Raw genomic sequence first — 24,253 nt, 5'->3', positions numbered from 1 at the left:
TTGAAATGAGAATAACTCCAAACATTATATCCTAACTTGTGGTTGTTAAGTACATAAGAATTCCAACAAGTGTTTTATACAAATTTGGATTTACATCAGCTTTTTTGTTATCTTTATTCAACTTTAAACCTATCACTATTGTTCTTGGGGTTGATTTGCAATTCATAATATTAAACCTCTTTAAGATATCATTTGCATACTTGGATTGTGAAATGAAAACACCTTTATCATTTTGACTTACTTCAATGCCAAAAAATATCTTATTAAACCCAAATTAGTCATCCCAAATTCATTTTTCATAGCTGATTTGAATGTGTCAATTGATAGATCACCCATGAAAATCAAGTCATCAACATATAAACAAACTATTATGATCTCACCTTGCTTATTAATCTTGGTATATAATGTAGGCTCACAGTTGCACCTATTGAAGCCATTTTTCATTAGATAAGGGTCAATTCTACTATACCATGCTCTTGGGGCTTGTTTGAGTCCATAAAATGCCTTCTTGAGCTTGTAAACCTTGTTTCCATGATCCAAAATCTCATACCTAGAGGGTTGCTCCACATAGACCTCCTCTTCTAAGAAACCATTTAAGAATGGTGATTTTACATCCATTTGATATACCGCCCACTTGTTTTGAGCTGCTATGGCTAGTATTGTCCTCACAATGTCTACACGGGCTACCACTTCAAATGTATCATTGTAGTCTACCCCAGGCTATTGTGAATAACCTTTTTCTACATGACTTGCCTTGTGTTTTTGCACAACATCATTTGCATTCAATTTTTTTGTAAACCCATTTCACTCCTATCACCTCTTTTCCTTGTGGAAGATTCACTAACTCCCATGTTTGATTCTTTTTAATAGCATCTATTTCTTCATTCATTGCATGCACCCATTTTTCTTCTTTAATAGAATCTTCAAAGTGAATTGGACCATCTACATGTGTATATAATGCAAAAAGAGAAGTCAGACCTACATTGTTTTCACCTTCATTTTTCTCACAAATCTCCCTTAAAATTATGTTTTTTTGCCTTCTTAAGCTTGCTAATTGTTGGGCTTAAGGTGTCTCAACCTTAGAGTCCAAACATGATAATCTAATTATTTGCTTTTTTTTTCACTCCACTTTGGAAGTCCTAATATTTTTTTGGGAACCAGTGTCATAAGTTTCTATGTTGAGATTATGATAAAAATTCCTATTATGATTATGGTGGTTTCTAGTTTGGTGGAAGAGTCATGGAGAGTTATATATTGGCAGTTTGCATTTATTATTTGAGTTTACTTTGGTGATCTACAACGGAAGACATATATTTGGTCATGACATATATTTGGAAGACATATATGTGAGGTAAGGAACACATATATGTGAGGTAAGGAAGACATATATTTGGTCATGACAACTCCAATGTTTTACTTACATTGTGTTTGGCAAGATGACGGTTATGGAAGAGATAGGCGTTGTTGCTTCGGAAGTTGCTATGTGCAACGTGTCATTGGATTAGCAAGGTGTTGCTTGTGACATAACTTACCTCTTGTTCTTTGAAGTTGGTTTTGGAAACCATGCACACATACCACTTTGTAATGAGCTCTATAAATATGTTGATGCCTTAGTTGATTTTGTGATGAGACAAATTGAAGGCATTGTTATGTTGTTGGAATTATTTTTGAAATCTCTGTTGTAGACTACTCCTGAAGAGCATTGGCTCTATACATTGTATTGTAACTATTTTTTTTGCTAAATAATACAATTGAGTTTGGCTTTTGGAGTATGGGTTTTTTCCTAAAAGGGTTTTCCCACGTAAATCTGGTGTTATGGTTTTATTTGCTTAAATCTGATTTTATATGTGTTTATCTAATTTGCAATTGTTTAGAAGTTTGTAAGAAAATTCTCCATCATCTCTCTTGTTAGATTTAGCATTTGGAAGTATTAATCCATACTTAGGCTTCCTTTCAATTGGAATCAAATCTTGGCCAACTTTGTTATTGTTGTTGGGTTGACGGGTTTTTTGTGTTGATCTAGTTTCAGTGGGAGTTTTGCAGTGGAAGATTTCATAACTTTGTTGTAAGTTGGATATTGAAAGCACATCTAGTAGAATAGAGATGGATAAATTTAATGGCAGCAATTTTGAGTTGTGGAAACTCAAAATGGAGGACATGCTCATGGATAGAGATCTAAGGGTTGCAGTTTCTTTGACAAAACCCCAAAATACACTACAGGATGAATGGGATAAAATGGATCAAAAATCTAAGGGCTTGATAAGACTCTGTTTGACTAATTTAGTGCTCCTGAATATCCATGAGGAAAAGACTGCAACTACACTTTGGAAGAAGCGTGGTGATATTTATCAAGGAAAACCCTTGGTAATAAGTTATTCCCGAGAAAGAAGCTGTATTCTTTGAGGATGGAGGAAGGAGGATCCGTTGTAGATCACCTAAATGTATTCAATATGTTCGTTGCTTAAATTATTTTTGCTGGTGATAAGATTGATGATCAAAACAAATGCATGCTTCTATTATGTCCTTTTCCGGACTCGTGGGATCACCTTGTGATGGTCATTGGAAGCACAACAACTACTTTCAAGATGGAGGATGTGGTTTCTTCATTGCTATCTGAAGAGATGCGAAGAAAGACTTCCAAGATGGCTAAGGAGGCCCTGGTTACTCATGGCACATCGAAGGAGAAAGGCAAGAAAAAGGACAAGGGTAAATCAAAGTCTCCAGGGAGATCTAAGTCTCCTTGTAAAAAGTCTAAGCAAAAATGTTGGAACTGTGGAAAATCCAGTCATTTTCGGAAAGATTGTAAAGAGGAGAAGAATAAGAAAAATAATAATTCCTCTAATTTAGATTCCGATAAATCCTCTCAAGATGACGTCGATTCTTTTGTCGCTGACTTGGCAACCCATGCATCAGAAGATGTATGGTTGATTGACTTAGGTGGTTCTTTCCACATGACCTCTCACATGGATTGGTTCTCAAAATATGAAGAATATGATGGTGGGAAGGTGTACTTGGGTGATGATTCTCATGTAAAGGTTGTTGGTCGTGGAAGAGTCAAGATTTGATTCCCTAATGGTAGAATGAAGGGGATTCATGGTGTACTACACATCCCTGGTTTGGCATGAAACCTCCTTTTAGTTATCAAGTTGAGCGTTGTGGGAGTGCAGACTGTTTTCTTGCAAGGTGGATGTAAGATTACTAGCTTCTATGGTACTTGCTAAGGGTATTTGGATTGGCACTCTATATAAGTTGGATGAATGCATGATTCAGTATAATAGAGCTTCTATGAAGTCCAAGAAAAGGGCTTTGGATTCTTCATCCGCACTGTCAGATCACGTAGAAAAGAAGATTGTTGTTTCAACATTTGATGGTCGTGCTTTCTAGGTACCTAAGAGTGCTAATGCTATGGAGATAAAGCTCCCAGCTGAGAAGGCAATGTTGTAGCACCAAAGGCTTGGCCATATAGGTGAAAAGGGCTTATGAGCCTTGAAAAATAAGAGCCTTGCTAAAGGCCTTGATGATTGTAATCTCGAGTTCGAATTTTACGAACATTGTGTATATGAAAAAAAACACCATGTTTCTTTTTATTCTATTTTTCATAAGTCTTATGGGGTTTTGGAATATGTTCATTCTGACATTTTTGGTCCAGTTAATGTGCCTTCATTAAATAGATCTGTGTACTTTTTTTCTTTCATAGATGACTATTCTAGAAGGATAGTTGTTTATTTCCTCAAAAGTAAGTCTGGAGTTTTTAGTCGGTTTAAGGAATTCAAGTCCTTGGTTGAAAATCAGACTAGTACAAAAATTAAGTGTTTGAGGATGGATAACAGTGGTGAGTTTTGTTCTGTTGAGTTCGACAGGTTCTGTAAGGACCACGAGATTGAATAACATAAGACAACTCCATATACACCACAACAAAATGGAGTTGCGGAGAGGATGAACAAAATGATGATGTGGAGGGTAAGGAGTATGTTAAGTGGTGCTAGCCTTGAACAAAATTTCTGGGCTGAGGTGGTAGCCACTACACGTTATTTCATTAATAGATCTCCTACTTCGGTGCTTGTTGAAAAGACCCCTATGGAGGCCTGGTCTGGTAAAAATCCCTCGTTGAGAGATCTTAGATTCTTTGGCTGTGAGGCATATGCTCATGTGCCTAGTGAAAAAAGATCTAAATTGGAGAATGAGGCGGTCAACTGTGTCTTCATTGGCTATGGTATTGGTGTGAAGGGGTACAAGATTTGGGATCTAGTTGCAGAGAAGGTGCTCTATAGAAGAAGTGCTATCATTCGTGAGTTGAAACCTTCCATAGTAGATTTGCAGCTAGAGAAGGAAGAGAAATAGAAGGAGGTAGTTCAAATTCTTCCCACTCCTGAGAGAGTTAAACTACGTACTCCTGTGGGACCTGATAATGAGGGAGGCTCTAGTAGCTTTGAAAGTTTAGAAGAGGAACACGATCCTCAACCTCAGTCTTTGAGGAGGTCTACATGTGAAAGGCGACAACCTCATTGATATGGTTGTTGACCTAAAAGGTTTGGGTATTCTATGTTGGAATCCTGTTGTATTAATGTTTTGTTTACTAACACTGATGAGCCCAGGACTGTTAGAGAGGCTATGGGTGTACGTGATGCAAATTCTTGGATGAAAGCCATGAATTAAGAGATGGTTGCATTGAAGAAGAATGCTACATGGGATTTGGTACCTTTGCCTGAAGGATAGAAACTCGTTGGTTGTAAATAGGTGTTCAAGAAGAAACTTGGTCTAGATGGTAGTGTTGAAAAGTATAAGGCACAATCGGTTGCGAAGGGATATTCCCAAGTGGAGGGAATTGATTATGGGGAGATATTCTCTCTTGTAGTTAAGCTGACAACCATTCGGCTTTTGTTATCACTTGCATCAGCTCACGATTTGGAAGTTGAGTAGTTGGATGTGAAGACAACTTTCCTTCATGGTGACTTGGAGGATGAAATTTACATGTCACAACCAGAGAACTTTTTGGAGAAAGGTAAAGAGAATATGGTATACAAGCTGAAGAAATCTCTTTATGGTCTTAAGAAATCTCCTAGAATGTGGTACCAGAAAATTGACACCTATGTACATTGTCATTGGGATTTTTGAGATCTAAATCTGACCATTGTGTTTATTATAAAGCTAAAAATGGTCATTTTCTCATTATTGTCCTATATGTAGATGATATGTTGTTCATTGGAAATGGGATGAGAATGATTTCAGATTTGAAGTATCAGTTGTTAGAATAGTTCGAGATGATAGATCTTGGTGTGGCTAGGTACATTTTGGGAATGGAGATCAAAAGGGATAGATCTCACAAAAAGATTTGGGTCATCCAGAGAAAGTATGTGAACTTTATGTTGTAGAGATTCAATATGACATATTGCAGGCAACTAGTTGTTCCAGTGTTACAGGGGATGAAACTTTCTGTGGAAGATTGTCCAAAGTCTCTTACTAAGATGGAGGACATGACCAGAGTTCCTTATGTAAGTGTTGTTGGTAGCCTAATGTATGCTATGGTTTGTATGAGACCAGATTTTGCACAAGCAGTGGGAGTCCAAGTAGTTAGTTTATGGCTAATCCTGGATGAGTGCATTGGGATGCAGTGAAGAGAGTGTTCAGATATTTGTGGGGTACTTCCGAGTATTCCCTATGTTTCCATGGTAATCCTATTGGACCTCGACATTCCTTGAGTATTCATGGATATGTTGAATTTGATTGGGCAGGTGACATAGACAGCAGAAGATCCATTAGTGGATATGTATTCATGATGTTTGGTGGTGCAGTGAGCTGGATGAGTAAGCGACAAGCTGTAGTCACTTTGTCTACTAGTGAAGCAGAGTACATGGCAGTTACTCATGCTTGTAAAGAAGCCATTTGGCTTAAGAGATTGTGCTCGGATTTTGGTTTTGATGCTGGATAGTGTATATGGTGAAAATGGATAACAATAATAACAATATTGAAAGGCTAAATGAGTTCAACCACAAAACTCTAGCCTAACAATCAATAAAGATCCACCATAACATATGAAGATTACCTAAGACAATGCAAATCACATGAAATCACAAAGATTATACCATCACATGTCCAATAGGGTTTTGATCTCCATTCTTCCTATCTCCATTGATCTTGCTTGATATATTTGCTCTCAGATTTTATGTGCACAAGAGCTCAACAAAGAACGGAATGTGGTTGCAAGTAGGATCGTAGTGTAGTCAAGTCCTCCAAATTGTCGATTAGGGTTTGATAATGAAGGAAGCATCTCCTTATATAGAAGACACAATATGAAATGGAGGGATAAGATTGAGAGGTGTAAAAGGAGGTCGGCTATGATTAGAGGGTAGGTAGAAGAAATAATAAAATAATGAGAGGGGTAGGTAGTGTATGAATTAAGAGATGAATGACATGTGTCATGTGTAGAAAAGGATAATGAATTAATTAAATAAATAAAGATTTATTTAATTAATAGAAGAAGTAGGATAAATGAATTAATTAAATAAATAAGGATTTATTTAATTAATAGAAGAATTAGGCTTAGATAATTAAATAAATAAAATATTTATTTAATTAGACATGACAATTTTGGGTGTCTACATTTTGCCCCTCTTTGAGACAATGCGGCTTGTCGCGTTGTTTCAAAGAAGATAAGATGAACTGATACAGAGTTGCCCAAGGATGGGAATGATATGCCCCCTTGAGAGATTGGATGAAAATGTCTGGAAAGATTGCAGACAATCTCTCGATAAGAAAGACAGGATAGAATGGGCTGACCGGATAAAGTGACAAAGTCACGGGATAATGAAGACTGACTTGGGAAACGAGGGCTAGGGGTAGTCTATAAGATAGACCACGGGGGAAAATACATCCTCATTGTCATCTACACATTCAAGAGATTAAAGTGCAGAGAGAGAAAAGAGCAACAACAGTCAGCAGCGATGGCTTTGGTTCACAGATTCGACCGTGTTCGCCGAGTCTAGAGGGTAGCGGAGGCAGGAGAGCCGGTGAGTACCACAAAACCTCCTCGTACTTTGACACATTTATTGTTGTCATTAATGCATACTAGGTAAAGTAATAAATGTGCGTTTATGTTAGGAAAACGCGTTTGTGTCTGAAAATGCAAGATTTTGGTCTTCTAGGTCAAATCGGTAGTTCTGTGATGAACATACGCTGTCGATTGGATAAGCTGCTGAGAGGATACACTCAAGTAGGTCCTCTAGGAAGACTAGGATAGATCAAGGCACTTTGTGATGAACAGGGAGCACCAAGATAGAGTACTTTGTGATGAACAGGGAGTACCCAAAGTATGAGCAGCACTTTATGATGAACAGGGAGTGCAAAATGTGAGTAACACTTTGTGATGAACAGGGAATGTCACACACGTAGTACTTTGTGATGAACAGGGAGCACTACTAGGATAGATAGCAACACTTTGTGATGAACAGTGAGTGTCACTAGGATAGATAACCATATGCATTTAGATAAAAAGTAGCATTTTGTGATGAACAGTAAATGCCACCATGACTGACATGATTGATTTGTTTGACTGCAGGAGTATTTGCCTATGCTAGAGTCACGGGAGAGATTCCCGTCCACACAGAGGTTGCGATCGGAGTTGTCTTTCCAGGATAGAGCTGCCATCGAGGAGATGGGTTTGAGACACTATTGTATGTGCCTGAGTTTCGGGCAAACATGGGTTTGCTGGCTGCGCTAGCCGAGAGATGGCATTCAGAGACATGCACATTTCATTTGCCGATGGGTGAGATGACAGTCACCCTCGAGGATGTCTACTGGATTCTGCGGATACCGATTGATGGAGAGCTGATTCCATATGATCGCAATGGAGACAGAGAGGCATTGAGACAGGTGTTCTAGAATCCCAGATTAGAGATGAGAGCAGGACATGTGGCATGGGATACCATGACTACGACAGGGTTAGCTTTGCCAACTATGATTGGAGGAGCTATCAATGGGTTCCTATGTCCGGACAGAGCGACACGGGGGTTGGTAGTGGGCTGGGGAGGAGCACTGGAGACATTGGTGACGCAGCACACCAGATATGCGTGGGGTCCATGTGTTTTGGCCCACCTATATTATGAGCTTTACCAGTTTGTCTACCATGGATCAGTAGGACTGGGTTGTGGAGTGACACTATTGCAGGTTTGGGCATACGAGCATCTGCCTATCACGCGGCCGATACATTTCAGAGGCAGGGGTCATGGATGGAGTTTTGTTCATTTGTATGACATGATCACGTCACAGCCTCGGATTGGCAGGTTAGAGTATTGGCGGCGAGTGATAGATGACATTGATGTCGTCATCTGGAGGTCGTATCTGGGATGTGAGGAGTGGGAGGATGATGCAGTGGAGCTGCCTTACACCTTCAGGAGAAGATATTTGATTGGGCGGATGCCCTATATATTAGAGAGACAGCTGGTGGACAGGGTTGGCCGACAGTTTGGCCGGATCCAGCGGATGCCACGAGGCTCGGGTATGTATGCCCGTACAGTTAGGGATCAGGCGCAGTTCGGGCCGTTGTTGTCATATGATCAGGCAGTCACATAGCTGGCAGAGATGATACCCCTTCCTTGGGACATGTGGCCTGAGATTGAGGACGCCGGGATGGATGCAGAGTATATAGCGTATTGGGCCGAGCATCCATTCCCCCGACTGACAGATCCAGGAGAGCTACTGGATGGAGATGGAGGAGGAGATGATGATGATGATGGTGGGGGTGATGGGGGTAGAGGCCGACGGCGGCGGAGGGGAGTAGTTGGGGAGAGGAGGGTGGCACCTCGGAGAGAGGGTGGATAGGAGGGACAGGCCCAGGTGGTGAGGGGTCACGGTGGAGTGCCCGTGCAGGCACCAGCAGCACAGGGTCCTAGAGCACAGGGATAGAGACAGGGACAGGTGAAGGGATAGGTGCTAGTACAGGCACCGGGACAGAGACAGGGACAGGTGCCAGTACAGGCACCGGGACAGAGACAGGTACAGGGACCTAGGCATGTACCGAGACAGGTACCCGTTCAGGCACTAGTACAGGTACAGGGAGAGGTACAGGGGCAGGGACCCACAGAGGGAGAGCCACGGGCAGAGGCAGAGGCAGAGGCAGAGGGGGGTGACCCAGTGGAGGCTGAGCTGCTGGATCTGAGGGAGATCTACCAGGGCCAGGCAGATGAGATTCAAGATTTGGAGAGGGAGAGGGATCGGCTCAGGACCAGGCTCAGGGATACTGAGCGAGAGTGGGATCAGGCTATCCAGCGCTACACAGAGGCTGAGACAGCGCTGAGGGCAGGGAGGCAGGCGGCGAAGGATACAGGAGCAGGCTACACATATGTCCTGTGAGCCAGAGAGGAGATTGCCTACTGGAGGGACCTGTATTATGGTGTCGTGCCAGCAGATCAGCAGGCGAGGAGCTTCCATAGACCATCGTGGACAACGACAGCTACGGGAGGGAGCCAGAGGAAACAGGCATCAAGTGGTGGGGTCATGGGTCCTCCACCACCACCAGATAGGCAGGGTGATCCTGGAGCGGGTCCTTCTAGGGCTCAGATTCTATCGAGGCCAGGCGGCTCCGAGGGAGGGAGTTCATCATAGCCATAGAGGGCTCCCTTGTATCAGTAGTTGTACCATTTTTTGTATTGTAGACACCTGCGGGTGATTGTAGCCATATGATTTTTTTGACATCATTGTATCATGACATTTTTGATTATATATATGAGAGATGATTCATTTTTGTGGCAGCTATATGCATGTGTACCTATGTGATGAGATGTTCTTATGTGATGCTTATGATATGGATGCAAATATTTACATGGTGCAATGCAATATTTTTGTTCTTTTATGATTCTATATGTTATGCAAATGCAAATGTGAATGTATGTAATGCAGACGAATATGATAATGCAAATGTAAATTGTACTAACAGGTGTTGTGTGCAGGATGTGATGCAATTGTGATATCTATATGTATGTATGAAATGCTTATATGTGGTAATGCAGGTGCAGCTACATGAAATGCAAATGTTTTTGGTGTGTCATTATACTCAGTCATGTGATAGCAGGCTACGAGGACTCGAGAAGGACGATGGAAATCAATCAAGAAAGGGGGGGTGAAAGACAGAAGATATGAAAGTGAAAGAGCTTCTTGTGTGTTATCATCATTAAGCTTTATTATGGCAAGTAGGTTATAACAATTGAGGCATGTGTTCGACCCAGAAAGTCATTGTACCTGTTTGCATGGAGATAAAACAGTCACAAACAAGGAATGCCCCAGTTCACACTAGACTCACAGTGTCCTCATATCCTTGGACAAGTCATAGCATTACTAAAAGACAATCCATAGACAGCAAATACAAATAGGTGACGATACCCCATCCTCGCCTTTCTAGTCCAAGACATCCTAGAGATAGAATCTCTAGTTAGAGACATCCTGGAAAAGCTAAAAGACATGTCACCAAAAAAGATGAAATCAAAAGAAAACCAAGACTCGACACCAACATCCACTGTAGTCCTCAAGTTTAGTGTCTCTTGTCACTTGTATAAGCCATGTTTGATTGTGGTCACAATGTTCACTTTCACAGAAAGGATAGATAGCACTGAACCATATGTTGTCTGAGTCTGTTGAAAGATTTGATTTGTTGAAGCCCATTGTTGCTGCCGTGTCTCGTCTGAAACTGACTGAATCCATGAAACTGATACTTTATTGCGGAGAAAATGAAACTTTATTGCAGATCTGTGATGTAGATGTTGCTTTATTGCGGATTGTGCGCGGACAGACTGAAGGAAGCTGGAAGAAACTGTACTCCTCGAAACATGTGATGTTCTCAGTTCCACACCCATCACTAGACGTAGGATTTGCCTTAGCCACAGATACGGTCTGATTTGTTATGGATGGAAAGGGATGTGAAAAGGGAGGTTTAGGAATGTTTATTATGAATGGCTAACCAATCTTGGGTAGATGAATAACAAGCCATGATGGGAATGGGTAAGTTTATTATGGATGAATAGGTTGTGAGTGTGTGCAAAGTGAAAGGATGAAAGAGAATCCTGAAGGAGGGAGGAGCAATGTCTCTATGCATGGCGCTGTGAACCCAGTTTTCACCATGGTACTTGCCCAGGGCGCCACCGAAGTGGTTTTCACCGTTGGACGAAATTATTTCTCTTTGCTTTTTTCAATTTTTCAATGTTTTTTTTTTTTTTTTTTGTTTTTATAATTTTTTTGTATTTTTGAATTAGGATATTCCGACGAGCTATGTGTAGAACCTACGAAGGTGCATGCTATTGATAGGATCCTCCAAAGGTTCACCTTCTGTAGTAGAGAGTTGATATGCCCCAGAGCCATATACTGCTGTGATGATGTAAGGACCAAGCCAGTTTGGTTCAAACTTGCCCTTCTTCTCTCTGTCTTGCTGATTCTTGGGGTTTTCTCTGAGAACCAAGTCACCTACCTCAAATGTGCGAGGCTTGACCTTGTGATTGTAGCTGCGACTCATTCGTTGTTGGTAAGCCTTGAGATGATTAAAAGCAATTTGTCTCCGTTCATCCAACAGTTCTAGTTCTTGTAAGCGAGAGACCCTGTAGTCATCATCAGTGATGATGTTTTGCAAAGAGACCCGTAAAGAGGGTAACTCGACCTCAATAGGCAAGATGGCTTCAGCGCCATAGACAAGTGAATATGGTGTAGCTCCTGTAGGTGTGCGGACACTTGTGCGGTAGGCCCAAAGTGCAGGATTGAGTTGGATATGCCAGTTACGGCCAGTGTCGTCGACTATTTTTTTGAGGATTTTAAGAATTGTTTTATTAGACGCCTCAGCTTGGCCATTACCTTGGGGGTAATATGGTGTGGAGAAACGATGGGAAATATGGAAGCGGTCACAGAGTTCACGAACATCCTGATTTTTGAAGGGACGCCCGTTATCAGTAATAATGGACTTAGGAATACCATATCGGCAAATGATATAGTTAAGGATGAAAGTAGCAATTTGTTTTCCAGTGACTTGTGTGAGAGGCACGGCTTCAATCCATTTTGTAAAATACTCTGTGGCAGTGATAATGAATTTATGACCATTGGAAGAAGGCGGGCGAATCTTGCCTATGAGATCGAGTCCCCACTGACAAAAGGGCCAAGGAGACGGAAGTGGTTGTAGTTCTTGTGCCGGCGCATGTATGAGGTCTCCATGAATTTGACATTGGTTACATTTCTTGACAAATTGATATGAGTCTTTTTCCATATTGGGCCAGTAATATCCAGTCCTAATGAGTTTCTTGGCCAAGGTAGGACCACTAGCCTGTGGACCACATATCCCCTCATGCACTTCACGTAACGCAATCTGAGCTTCGTCGCTTTCTAGACATCTAAGAAGAGTGCCATCCAGACCTCGTCGATATAGGATATCAGCTAAAATGACATATCGAGAGGACTGGCGATTGAAAGTGCGTCGTTGGTTGTTTGATAGATCAGGGGGTAAAGTATTGTTTCGTAGGTATGTAAAAATGGAACCATATAACTGGGATTCGGGACCAACAACACATATCATTTCAGTAGGAGTGATCTCATATGAAGGAACCAACAGGTTGTCTACCAAGAATTCATAGTAGGTCTCATTTTGAGGTAAATCAATTAGTGAAGCAATTGTAGCTATGGCATCTGCAGCGCGATTCTGCTCTCTTGGTATCTGCTCAAAGTCTATCTTTGTGAAGTGTTGTTTCAAATCATCCACCATTTTCTTGTAAGGCAGTAATTTTTCATCATTTGTTTGGTAATCATCAGTTGCTTGACGGATAACAAGTTGGGAGTCTCCAAAAACACGAAGTTCTTGGATCTTCCATTGAACTGCAATTCGTAATCCTGTTGTTAATGCCTCATATTCCACTATATTGTTGGTGCAAGGAAATGATAAGCGGTATGATTTTGGTATAGAATCACCTTGAGGAGTTCTAAAGAGAATACCAGCTCCTGCCCCATGCTGTGTGTATGAGCCATCGAAGTACAGTTGCCATGGCTTTGCATGTGACACTGTTAAAATGGATTCATCTGGAAATTCTGAACTTAGAGGAACATCATCTATCATGGGAGCATCTGCTAATTGATCCGCGATTGCTTGTCCTTTTATTGCTTTTCTGTCCACATACTCAATGTCGAATTCACTCAATATCATTACCCATTTGGCCAGTCGCCCAGTAAGTGTAGCTTTGTTGAGAAGGTACTTTAATGGATCAATTCTTGCAATCAACTTAGTCTTGTGAGTGAGCATATAATGTCGTAATTTTTGTGAAGCAAAGACCACAGCGAGACATGCACGCTCGATTGGTGTGTAGTTTAGCTCATATCCCACCAATGTGCGACTGATATAGTATACTGCTTTTTCTTTGCCGTCAACAATTTGTTGCGCTAAGAGTGCCCCCAATGTTGTTGGAGTAGCTGAAATGTATAATAACAGTGGTTGATCTGGAACTGGTGGCATCAGAACTAGTGGATTTAGGAGATAGTCTTTGAGCATCTGGAAAGCCTGTTGACAGTTATCATCCCATTTGAATTTGATGTTTTTATGTAGCAAGTGTTGAAAAGGATTGCACTTATCTGCCAGTTGTGCTATGAATCTGCGGATGGACTGGAGTCTGCCTTGTAAGGATCGAAGTTGACTGATATTTATTGGTGGTTGCATTTCCAAGATAGCTTTGACTTTTGCTGGATCCGCTTCAATTCCTCTTTTGGACACGATGAATCCTAGGAGTTTCCCGGAGGTTACTCCAAAGACACATTTCTTGGGGTTTAATCTTACCTTGTACTTTTCCAATCAATCAAAGGCAACTGAAAGTATGTCCAAATGTGTATTTCTATCTATTGATTTGACCAAGAGATCATCAACATAATCTTCCACAGTTACATGCATGAGATCATGAAAAATAGTGGTCATAGCTCTTTGATATGTAGCACCTGCATTTTTCAGCCCAAAGGGCATGACATTCCAACAGAAAGTTCCCCACGGACAAGTGAATGATGTTTTATGTTGATCCTCGGGTGTAATTCTTATCTGATTATAGCCAGAGAATCCATCCATTAATGATAGCATTTCATGACCTCCTGTGAGATCAACAATCAAGTCAATGTTTGGTAATGGGAAGTCATCCTTTGGACAAGCTTTGTTGATGTCTCTGAAATCTGTGCAAATTCTAATGCTGCGATCTGGTTTGCTGACAGGTACCAAATTGGAGATCCATTCAGGGTAATCAATTGGGCATATGAATCCGACATCGAGTAATTTCTCAAGCTCTGCTTTGACTAGTAATGCCACTTGTGGATGCATTTTCCTTAATTTCTGTTTCACTGGCTTTGCCCCTGGTTTGACTGTCAAATGATGCATTAACAAATCCGGATCTAGTCCAGGCATATCAGTGTATGACCATGCAAAATTGATTTGTCATTCTTTGAAGAAGCTTATGAATTTTGATCTTTCGGACTCTGTTAATGATTGAGCCAGGAATATGTTGTGTGGAACCTCTTCTATACCAATGTTTGTTTTGATAGTCTCCTCTACCAACATGGATGATTTTTCCTCATAGGATGCTGGGAGAATGTCGAGCCTTCCATCTTCGGGCGCCTCAGAGAGGTTTTCACCCTCAGATACGTCCTTTCTTTTTACTTTTTTGGGGTCAGATAGCGCCACAATGTGGTTTTCACCATAAGACCCTTGATTTGTTCTTATTTTCACATTTTTGCGACTGGAAGGTCCGACACCCTCACCAAAATATGCCACGCTATTGAGTTCTATGGTGTATCCCGCTTTATGGTCTCCAGGGGGAAGATCGTTTCGTATGCCAAGATAGTCAATAATAGCTTCGTCATTCTGAAATGTGTCAAATTGTGCTGGTCCTTCATAATCCCAGTCAATGAGTTGGTGGTGAACAAGGGGAAGGCTTTTAATGTTTTCAGAGTTTGCAGGGCTAAGAGTGAAGATATGGTTATATTCGGGTATATCGAGGCAGTCGTCGAGGTCATCGATGGCACTCTCCTCGTCAGTTTCGATCGCAAGTGAATCCAAATTATCATTACTAGTAGCGCATTCCGAAATAGGTGTTCTCATCCTATGTGATTTCAACCTGGAACCTTGAGACAAGGACTGTGTAGACTCCTCATGGGTTGTTTCTTGACCAACTCTGAATTTGTTATAAAACTCCTCTTCTTCTGTGGGTTCATCTGGCTCTCTGAATGTCTCGGTGAGCTCGTAGTCACTGGAGGATTTGTCTGAACCCCATTCCCATTCGTTGGAATCTGTGGAATAGCAATCTTCTTGTTGAATTTTGGCAACTTTGATTTGTGATGCCTCTTCTGTCCTTTTTGTGTGGATCTTGGAAGTCAGAAAACCAAGTCCCTTTGAGCATTCTCTTCTTACAGTCAATTCAGGTTGTAGGGGTTCCATGACGCCTTCTTTGCGTAACCCAAGAGGGCTTTTTCCATCATACCCGAATTTTTGTAGAATCTTGAAGCCTTTGCCATATTTCTCACAAGGTATATTGATCTGATCATGTGTGTCATCTTCAATGTCTTTATAGAGCATTTTGTATAAATCTTCCTCTTCCAGTTCGCCCCATCTTTGAAAGGTAGTAGGATCCCATTTGAGCGTCATGATGGATGTTTGCTTGTTAGGATGTGGCCTTCCAAATTCTTTTGGAGAGCTCATGACTTGTCATAAATACATGGTCTGATTTGAAGTGTATTCTCCCATGCCTTTGTCCTGAAATTTGCCTTTAAGTTCACCTTGTTTTGATGTCGAAGGTTTCAATGACTCAGGGTCAATGTATGCCGAAGAAGGAACAGCTTCACGATTACTAGGAATGATGGTCTCCGTATGTGATCTCAGGTTATTGCAATATATGAACGGATTGGGATCACCGTTAACTGTTACCTCGACTCCATTATGAGGAAACTTAATGCATTGGTGATATGTCGATGGGACTACCCTCATTTCATGAATCCAAGGACGTCCTAGCAATATATTGTATGTGAGATCTAGATCCAGGACCTGACAAACCACATCCTTTGTAACTGGCCCAATTCTTAGAGGTAAGGTGACCGTGCCCTTGGATGAGCATTCTTCATCATCATATGCCTTGATGGTAATTTGATTCTTTGAATTCACAGCTTTATCGGAATATCCCAATTGTTTAATGGTGCTCAATGTACAAATGTTTAGACTAGCTCCTCCATCTATCAGGACTCGCTTTATTCGATGCTTGTGTATGAAGGCTTCAATATGTAATGGTGCATTATGTGGCTGACTTATGGAGGCGTCATCAGCTTCTGTGAATGTAAGGGAATGTGGAATGGATAGGTATCCCACCATGGCTTGAAACTGATCCACGTTCAGATCAGTAGGAATGGCAGTGTCTCTCAGGATTGTGTCAAGAATAGCTTTATGAGCGGGGGATATGCGTAAAAGCTCAAGTATGGAGATGAGCGCGGGTGTCTTCCCTAACTGTTCCACAAGGTCATATTCAGGTTTGGTAGATGAAGAAGTGGTGTTTTTAGTGGAGGCACCTGGCAAAGTAATTTTACCTCGACAAGTTGTAACATGACATTCAGAGGTAGGCTCGGAAGAAGATCCAACACCTCTTAGAACAATCTTGGGTCTCTGAGGAGGATTCTCAGGATTTTTGTTCTTGATGGTAATAGTAGAGATATGATTATCCATTGAGATGTGATTGATAGTTGAGTCATAGTTGTAAGGTGCTCTAGTATAGTTGGCCTGATCATCTGTGACTTGGGCTTTTCCTTTGTCATGCTTTGGGAATGGTTCCTTAAACATCTCATGTTCTTGATTAGACGAATGTCCCTCAATCTCAATGTCACCTCTATCAATGAGATCTTGCACGATATTCTTCAGTTGATGGCAATTTCCTGTCTTATGACCCTTGCTCTTATGAAACTCACAATACTCATCATCATTCCACCAATTTGGTTTGACCTTTGGCTCATATGGAGGAAAATCTGGAACTGTGATCACTTTGTTTGCCACTAGCTTTTTGAAGACTGATTCAAGTGGTTCTCCCAATGGAGTGTACTTCCTTCATGATCTAGAAGTTGTTTGAGTATTCACTTGATTGTTTGTAGAACTTGATCCTGAAAAGATGAACTTGGGTCTCACTGTATTGGCATCAACAACGCCATCATTGACTGTGTTCTTGTTTTTATTCCAAAATCTTGGCTTGTCTTTTCCTTTAAAGTCATCTTTGTTTTCCTTGAATAGCTTGATGACTCCTTGTTCAATTAGGACCTTTTTTGTTGCTAAGCCCTTTTCAATAACATCCTTGAAGGTGGACAAACAAGCTTTCCTTAGATCATAGCCAATATCCTTGTTAACGTTTTGAGTGAACATTTCTACCATTTGTTTTTGGGGAATTTCACAAGAGCATCTGCTGGCTAGATTTCTCCATCTTTGTAAAAATGACGCAAAAGATTCTCCCTCCTTTTGCTTATTATTGCACAAAGTAGTGATTGAGATATCTGTTTCTATGTTATAGGAGAAATGCTGAATAAATGCCTCTGCTAAGTCACCCCATGACTTAATACCAAGAGGCAATTGAGAGAACCATTCCATAGCTTGATCGCCTAAGCTTTGCGGGAATAACCTCATCAAATATGTTTCTTCTGCCACTACCTCTATGCAAGCTGTGAAAAATTATCATATGTGTGCCTTGGGGTCTCCTTTTCCTTTGTACTTGTCAAATTTTGGCGTCACAAAGTGTGCCGAAAATGGAGGCATTGGAATGCTTTTATCAAATGGATAAGGACATATGTCTCTCATAGTGTATGTTGGTTTTGGTGTACTCATGTCCTCCATTTTCTTTTGTAAATCTCTGATTTGTTGCTCCAAATTATTCTTAGGTGGCGATCGATTTCTTGTAGCATACCCCATGTTTGGGACACCAATTTGAGGAGGAGCTTGTTGCATGTATGGATGATATTGATCATAGACATGTTCATATGGAGGAGGTTTATATTGATGCGGCATATAGGGAGCACTTGGTATAGCTTCATGTTGAGGAACCCCATATCTATTTTGTGCATATATACCATATTCTATAGGTACATCGGGCTCTATTGTGTTGCCCCCAAATTTGACATGAGGTTTCCTTATGTCCAAATTTTGAGCATGCCTTTGAGTGTCCACTTGTTTTGATTGATCCATAGCTTGAGCATGTGATTGAGCATATCTATCTGCATAAGGCTTCCATAATGGTCTTCGAAGGTAAGTATCATATGTTTGACCATGTATATGTGGGACCTCTGGTTTTTGAAGCAAGGCTGATGGTGATTCAGGTACCATGTGTGGTCCTCTATTTCCTCCACTATTGGGTCTCCTTTGATCCATGTTGGAGTGAGTTTGTTGCGAGGGTCGGTTTTCCATAAGTTGAGACATGCCAAAGTCATGAGGTATTTTAGCTCCACTTTGTGCCATCATGTGTAAGAAGTATTGTCTATCCCTCTTCATTATCTCTTCAACCAATCTATTGAAATGAGGATTCATTATGGATTCTTCTACATCTGCTGATTGTATTGAAAAGTTGTCCACATTGTCATTGTGTGTAGCCTTGTTGTTTGTAGTGTCTGCGTTTTCCACATTTGGAATGTGTCTATAAACATCCATGTCAAGCAATGTAGTGTGCTCAGGATTGAAAAATAAATCATTGTCATACTCATAAGAACTCATGTTGGTGGACTCTTGAGCTTCTTTAGCTTTTCTCCTAGATTTTTGAAGATGGGTTTCAACCATGAACTAGGTGTTTGACCAAGATGTGAGAGACTAGATGAAAAATGGAAAGAGTATGGAAGACCAAGAGTTGTATGGAGTGTAAATGAATCTTGAAGTGTACTTGCAATGTCCAAAGTGTAAGACCAAGTATGTAAGTAGTAGAGTAGGTGTGACTTCCAAAGAGAGGATAGTTTCTCTTGATGAGGTAAGTTGACCTTGACTCTAAGTAAAACCAAATGAGACCCAAAGGTAAGAAACCTTGATGAGGGACCACTTAGCAAAGTGTAGTTGTAGTATGTTGACAAAGTATGATGAGGACAAGCAAGTGACCTTTTGACTCAAGTTTAGACAAGTATGAATGTAAAATGAGATGCGAAGCAATGATGGACTGTATGAGACCCAGAGACAGGTTGAATGCTAGATGAAACCTGAAGAAACAACCTAGGAAGCTCAAGTATTCCGAAACTGATTTCTCTTGTTTGTTGGACTCTGAAATTTTTTTCTTGCAATTTTGAACACAGACGCGCCTGTATACTTCACAGACACGGTTTCTAGACACAGACACTACTATGTTTAACCCAGACGCGCTTCTGCGATTTTCTTGTTTATGTTTGCTAGACTGTAAAGGTTTTTGCAATTCTGGACACAGACGCGACTGTATACTTCACAGATGCGATTTCCATACACATACGTGTCTCTGTTCGACACAGACGCTGCTAGACACATAGACGCTATTATGCCCTTCACAGACATGCCTAGATGACTCAGACACGGTTAAAACAGACACAGACGCGTTTCTATAAACTTTGTGCAATTTTTTCAATTTGTGAAGTTGTTTTGCTGTGACCAAATCCGACTGTTTGACTGTTTTTCGTGACAAGAGGACACAATGTTGATGAGGACTCAATGTTTGCAAGTGTTTAGACTCCAAAATGACTCCAAGAAAAGTGTGTTGTTTGATGTAAAATGTTTTGCATACACTTGAAGACACAAAAGACACAATGTTTTGCTGTTTGATCTTGAATGCTTTGAATGTTTAACATAAGTCAAGCACAATTCTTATGGCTGGCCAAGACAATGGTTGTTGATCCCACATAGGGTTTTACCCCCGAGGCTACGCTATTCAAAGCGGATACTTAGATGCTTGACCTCACTAGCTCCACCCTCGGCACTCACTTCTCGGGTCAGCCAAGCATCAGTCCCCATGAAAACTCCCCATGGCGAACTTTGTATCTCTACTAAGAACCGTATGTGTGTGGGCCGCTACCAGAGGTCCGACCTCCTGCCCCAACAACTAGAAGGATTTGGGCCTCTAAAACAAAATGGTGCTAGTAAGGGCATCCGCTCGTGTGGCCATACATGCGACACTTTCAGCTCTATAAATACAGAAGGCTCCCAGCCGATAGGGGTTACGCCCTACAAATGATCAAATAAATTTGATCAAACGGGTTTATGGGGAGACATAGTGTCGGTATGAACTAATCAGCACACGTTATCCATAGTTTTCACCATGAATACATTTGATTATAGTGGTTCGGATGAGATGGGTTTTCCTCGCTACCACTTGGGTCGTTCTCTTCTCACTAGTAGTCCTAATGACCACACAGGAAGACAGGCCCTCTAAAGAATAAACAAAAAGAGCCTATTGCTCAAGACACAAAAGACAATGATTCAATTTTAGTGCACCAATGGAAGTGTTTGCTAATCTATGAAAACAAGGTACACAACAAAATTTCAAAACCCTAGCCAAGGACCTGCAACAAAATTTGTTACTAGTTTGGGTTGTTTCAAATGATCACCCCTTCCTGCAAGCACACAAGTTAGGTGAATTTTAGAAACCCAAAAGACTTTGTGAAAGAGGGGCCTTCAACCAAAATGTTTTAGCTTCCAAGGCGAGCTGCACCAACTTAGTTAGCTAGATCTGAAAGGGTTAGTCCAAAAATAAACCAGATCTGAAACCCTAAGTATGAAATCCAAAAACCGAATCAATGAAAATTTGAAAATTTTGAAACATTCAAAACACAGACGCGGTTACCCCCGACACAGACGCGTCTGTATGACACAGACGCGGTTCTGTGACTCACAGACGCGGTCAAAAATCATAGATGCCCTTCTCCAACACAGACGCGCAAAGAAATAACGCAGACGCGCTTATGAAACACAGACGCCCCTGTCTGAAACCTGCAAAATAAAACTTGTCGAAAACACAGACGCGCTTCCCGATTCCGCAGACGCTCCTGAAAATCAGAGACGCGGTCCGAATGTTCGCAGACGCGGAAAAACCTAAAATGTCGTTGAAAAATGTCCGATCTGCAACTTCAAAAATGCAAAATCTACAACAAAAAAGGTTAAATGCAAAGGGACAAGAAGTCCCACCGGGCGTGCCAAAATGTATATGGTGAAAATGGATAACAATAATAACAATATTGAAAGGCTAAATGAGTTCAACCACAAAACCCTAGCCTAACAATCAATAAAGATCCACCATAACATATGAAGATTACCTAAGACAATGCAAATCACATGAAATCACAAAGATTATACCATCACATGTCCAATAGGGTTTTGATCTCCATTCTTCCTATCTCCATTGATCTTGCTTGATATATTTGCTCTCAGATTTTATGTGCACAAGAGCTCAACAAAGAACGGAATGTGGTTGCAAGTAGGATCGTAGTGTAGTCAAGTCCTCCAAATTGTCGATTAGGGTTTGATAATGAAGGAAGCATCTCCTTACATAGAAGACACAATATGAAATGGAGGGATAAGATTGAGAGGTGTAAAAGGAGGTCGGCTATGATTAGAGGGTAGGTAGAAGAAATAATAAAATAATGAGAGGGGTAGGTAGTGTATGAATTAAGAGATGAATGACATGTGTCATGTGTAGAAAAGGATAATGAATTAATTAAATAAATAAAGATTTATTTAATTAATAAAAGAAGTAGGATAAATGAATTAATTAAATAAATAAGGATTTATTTAATTAATAGAAGAATTAGGCTTAGATAATTAAATAAATAAAATATTTATTTAATTAGACATGACAATTTTGGGTGTCTACAGATAGATTACTATGTGTTGCGACAACAAGAGTGCTATATGTTTAGCGAAGAATCCTACTTTCCATGCCAGAACAAAGTATATTGATGTACAATTTTATTTTGTACGTGATATGGTAGAAGATGGAAAGGTGAAGTTGGAGAAAGTTGAAACTTTGGTGAATGTTGCAGATGCACTAACAAATCCAGTGAGGACTAAGAAGTTCAGATGGTGTGTTAGTTCTATGGGCCTTGGGGCCTTGAGCAATTGATAGATTGTTTTGACTCTTGACAAGTCTTTGACAAGTGGGAGAATGTTGGGATTAAGGTGTCTCAACCTTAGACTCCAAACATGCTAATTTAATTATTTGTTTTATTTTTCACTCCACTTTGGAAGTCCTAATATTTTTTTTGGAACTATAAGTTTCTATGTTGAGATTATGATAAAAATTCCTATTATGATTATGGTGGTTTCTAGTTCGGTGGAAGAGTCGTGGAGATTTATATATTGTTAGTTTGCATTTATTATTTAAGTTCACTTTTGACGAGTGGTGTGAGGTAAGGAAGGCATCTATTTGGTCATGGTAACTTCTATGTTGTACTTACATTACATTTGGCAAGATGACGGTTATGGAATTGATGGGTGTTGTTGCTTCAGAAGTTGCTATGTGCAACGTGTCATTGGATTAGCAAGGTGTTCCTTACAACACAACTTACCTCTTGTGCTTTGAAGTTGGTTTTGGAAACCATGTGCACATACCAGTTTTTAATGAGCTCTATAAATATGTTGATGCCTTAGTTAATTTTTTGATTAGACAAGTTGAAGGCGTTGTTACGTTGCTGGAATTATTTTTGAAATCTCTGTTGTAGACTATTTCTAAAGAGCATTGGCTCTCTACATTATATTGTAATTGTTGTTGTTGCTAAATAATACAATTGAGTTTGGCTTTTGGAGTGTAGGTTTTTTTCCAAAAGGGTTTTCCCACGTAAATTTGGTGTTATGGTTTAATTTGCTTAAATCTGATTTTATATGTGTTTATCAAATTTGCAATTGTTTAAAAGTTTTTAAGAAATTTTTGCATCATCTCTCCTATTAGATTTAGCATTTGGAAGCATTATTATGAAATTAGGCTTCCTTTCACTAATGTGGGGCTTGACATGTCATTTGAACTTGTTGAATTGGACTTGATGGTCTAGCACCAAGAGTCCCAATTGAAGATGGTGTTTGCTACAATTTTGATGGAGTATTTTCTTGATTGTATGGGGTTGTCTTTATTCTTGATGCTAGTGTCATTTGACTACTTTGTTGACCTTGAATGGGTGTGGATGGAGTCAAATTAGGAGGAGTACTTGCTGATATGAAATCTTCATTTTGTTCTTGTAGGAAGTTGGCTACAATATTGATTTCTTTATTCATAGTTGCATCCCATGCTTCATCTTCTATGAACTGCACATCTCTATTGATTATTACCTTTTTGCTGATTGGATTGTATAACTTGTAAGTCTTGGATTCATCAATATAATAAATATATTTTTCTCCTTTGTCATCTAACTTTCTTCTTAATTAATTTGGCACATGTGCATATGCTAGACATCTAAATACTCTCATCACACTTTTGGTGGGACATCTATTCAATATATATGTTGGACATGTTACAGCTTCAACCCAATACTCATTTGACAAGTGTTTTGCCTTTAACATTATTCTTACCATTTCCATCATTGTCCTATTTTTCCTTTTAGCTATACCATTTTGTTGAAGGGTATACCTTGTAGTGAATTGTTTGTGTATACCACGATTCTTGTAAAATTTTATGAATTCATTTGAAATGTACTTACCACCTTTTTCCATTCTCAATGCTTTGATGTGATGCCCACTTTTCTTTTTAACAGAAGCCTTGAATTGATGAAAATAATTAAACATTTGATTCTTATGTTTCATGAAGTAGACCCATATTTTTCTTGTGTAATCATCAATGAATGTCAAGAAGTAGTAGCTTCCACCAATTGAGGGTGTTTGCACTGGTCCACACAAATATGAATGAACAATCTCCAATGATTTGTTTTCCCTTATTGACTTTCTTCCTGGAAATGATTCTCTATGTTGTTTACCCAAAATACAATCTTCACATATTCTATTTGATTTTTCTATTAATGGGAACACCTTCACCATTCTTTTCTTATGCAATAGATTTATGCTTCCAAAATTTAGATGTCAAAATCTTAGATACCATAACCAATTTTCATCCTTAATTTTAGCTTGATAAATTCTTTAGGGGGCTGTTGAAACTTTTTCTTCATGCACTTGTGGGTTCATTAAGGGGTGTTCTTGAGCAAGCTCTACCTTCAAATCCGGTTTTATCATTAGGGGAAGCATTCTATTGCTTGTCATTTGGACTTTTTCTATGAGTTGATTGCTTGCAAATTTGTCTAAAATTTTGCATTCTCTATTCTTGAA

Source organism: Cryptomeria japonica, chromosome 7, assembly GCF_030272615.1.
Source record: "Cryptomeria japonica chromosome 7, Sugi_1.0, whole genome shotgun sequence".
NCBI classification, from domain to species: domain Eukaryota; kingdom Viridiplantae; phylum Streptophyta; class Pinopsida; order Cupressales; family Cupressaceae; genus Cryptomeria; species Cryptomeria japonica.
This window is presented reverse-complemented; position numbering follows the sequence as displayed.